This window comes from Cherax quadricarinatus, chromosome 24 (genome assembly GCF_038502225.1).
Source record: "Cherax quadricarinatus isolate ZL_2023a chromosome 24, ASM3850222v1, whole genome shotgun sequence".
Taxonomy (NCBI): Eukaryota; Metazoa; Arthropoda; class Malacostraca; order Decapoda; family Parastacidae; genus Cherax; species Cherax quadricarinatus.
This window is the reverse complement of record NC_091315.1, coordinates 35,116,399-35,118,898: the sequence shown is the minus strand read 5'-3', so window position 1 is coordinate 35,118,898 and position 2,500 is coordinate 35,116,399. Positions and strand designations below refer to the sequence as shown.

Sequence of the window (2,500 nt, the reverse complement as noted above, 5' to 3'; positions counted from 1 at the left end):
CCCTGGTGGGCGAAACGTCTCTTAATAAAGATACCCAAGTGTTGCACGAATGTCTTATTCACCAAGTTGATAATAATACGTGTAAGCACACCAGGAGACCAAACCTTCAGTTATACACGAGTTGTTGCTCTCAGTGTGCTGACATCTAGAGAGACAGAGTCATCAACATACACACACAGTGTCAGAAGTGAAGGTAACTTAACACAACACTCGACGAAGGCATCGCCTCAAGGGAAGGTTCCTTGATGCCAGGGCAGGGGCTCTTGATCTGAGAAACTGAACCTGCGCTTCCCCTTCCTTGGATCGAGCCAGAATGCTTCCCATTTCTCCCCCAGGGTGCAGTATGACCCCCCCATCCTGAAGGTTTAACGCTTACCCCCTCCATAATGACTCACTGATAATTCCTGACTGTTGAAGTTGCTGCTTGCCAACACTAGCTGATTGCTGCTGCTGCTGCTGAAGCTCTAAGAGAATTTCATATGAAAGCTATCAGATATTAATAAATTATTCGAATAAAATAAGTGTGTGTGTGTGTAAGAGAGAGAGAGAGAGAGAGAGAGAGAGAGAGAGAGAGAGAGAGAGAGAGAGAGAGAGAGAGAGAGAATTACTAGTTATATAAAAGAACAAAACTAGACTCATGGTGTCCGGTGTTTAATGTCCAATTCGTCACTTAATATTTTAAACTTTTCAGTGGTTGGCGTCCTTACAGCGTCCTCTTGGACCTCGTCCCAGTGGTTCATGTCTATAGTTGAGAAGAAAAACTTTCTAGTTTCCTTTCAGCTTCTTCTTGCTGATGTTAAACAATAATGTCTCACCCTCACACTGCCATGCAGTTTGTCACGCCTCTTTCTCTCCTCTCAAGCGACCAGGATATTCTTAATGTCTGACTTCGTGATTCACATTGTTTTGCTCTGGGAGCCATTTTATGGCATGTCTTTCGACTTTTTCTATCTTATCCACATGTTTTTTTTACATGTGGACACCAAACTCCCGCTGCTTATTCCAATCTTGGCCTAAGGTACGTTGTGAACAAATTTCTGTGTATTTTTAACAGAAACCTGTCTTAAAAAAATTCCACCGCAGCGAATGAGTTTCTGACTATCCCGTTAATTTTCATGATTACTTTTAGGTCTCCCTCTGTCTGATACTTACAGTATCTCCAGTCTGTCATCTTCATGCTGTTTATTATTGTTTTCTCCACTTTCCAGGATATGGTGTTACGTACCAGTAAATTCCATCATTCCTCTGTTTCTCCAATTTGCTCGGTTTATCTTTTAGGGATTTACACTCAGTTTTATTACCTTTCATAAGAGTTATGCATCATCCCAAAAAACTTTCACTTGGTTCTTATTCCTCATGGCAAACTATTTATATAAATTAAAAATCTTAGGAGGACAACCTTCGCTTTCGCTACTCATGTTTCACTGACGATATTTTTTTCCTCTTGTCACTGTTCATATTATCAACAGAAACTCTCCCTATACTGTCAAAGTTTTATTTTGTATTCCCTTCTATGTTTTGTAATCTTCAGAGTCATCTGAAGATTACATATCTACAGCTGTTTTTTTTTTTATCTAAGTGCGACATGGCGACATGCTCATTTGTTTCTTTCATGAATGATAATTTTATAATCAAGATTGTTCTAAGGGACAACAAACAGTTCAATAGTCATAAGGACAGTCTCGTCTGCCGGTGAGACTCTCCTTAAGTGAAGATAAAGAGTTTTCTCTGCCCCTTTTTTTAAAGGTCGGCACAATGTGTGACACTTGTCTGTGTGTTTACCTTCACTGTGTCCCGTCCCGCAGCTCGATCGCTAGGGCACTCAGCTCGCGCACTGAGGTCCAGAGTTCGAATCCCCGGTACGGTTGGAAAACATTAGGACGTGTTTCCATAAGACACCTGCTGTCCATGTTCACCCATCAGTATAAAATAGGTACCTGGGTGTTAGTCGACTGGTGTGGGTCGCATCCTGAGACAAAATTTACCTATTTTGCACTCTCTAGAAAGACGTAGAATTAGGGGGGATATGATTGAGGTTTATAAGTGGAAGACAGGAATAAATAAAGGGGATGTAAATAGTGTGCTGAAAATATCTAGCCTAGACAGGACTCGCAGCAATGGTTTTAAGTTGGAAAAATTCAGATTCAGGAGGGATATAGGAAAGTACTGGTTTGGTAATAGAGTTGTGGATGAGTGGAACAAACTCCCAAGTACCGTTATAGAGGCCAGAACGTTGTGTAGCTTTAAAAATAGGTTGGATAAATACATGAGTAGATGTGGGTGGGTGTGAGTTAGACCTGATAGCTTGTGCTAACAGGTCGGTTGCCGTGTTCCTCCCTTAAGTCAGTGTGACCTGACCTGACTAGGTTGGGTGCATTGGCTTAAGCCGGTAGGGACTTGGACCTGCCTCGCATGGGCCAGTAGGCCTTCTGCAGTGTTCCTTCGTTCTTATGTTCTTATGTTCTTATAACAAGGGGCTTTCTATATTGTAGTATGTCAT

At 41.7% G+C, this 2,500-nt stretch overlaps 1 protein-coding gene across 1 annotated transcript in view; it reads left to right on the top strand.

Annotated features, from left to right (window-relative positions):
- Hr51 (Hormone receptor 51) overlaps window positions 1–2,500 on the top strand; it is a 112,418-nt gene that overhangs the window by 96,839 nt on the left and 13,079 nt on the right. The gene's annotated exons all lie outside the window — the stretch shown is intronic.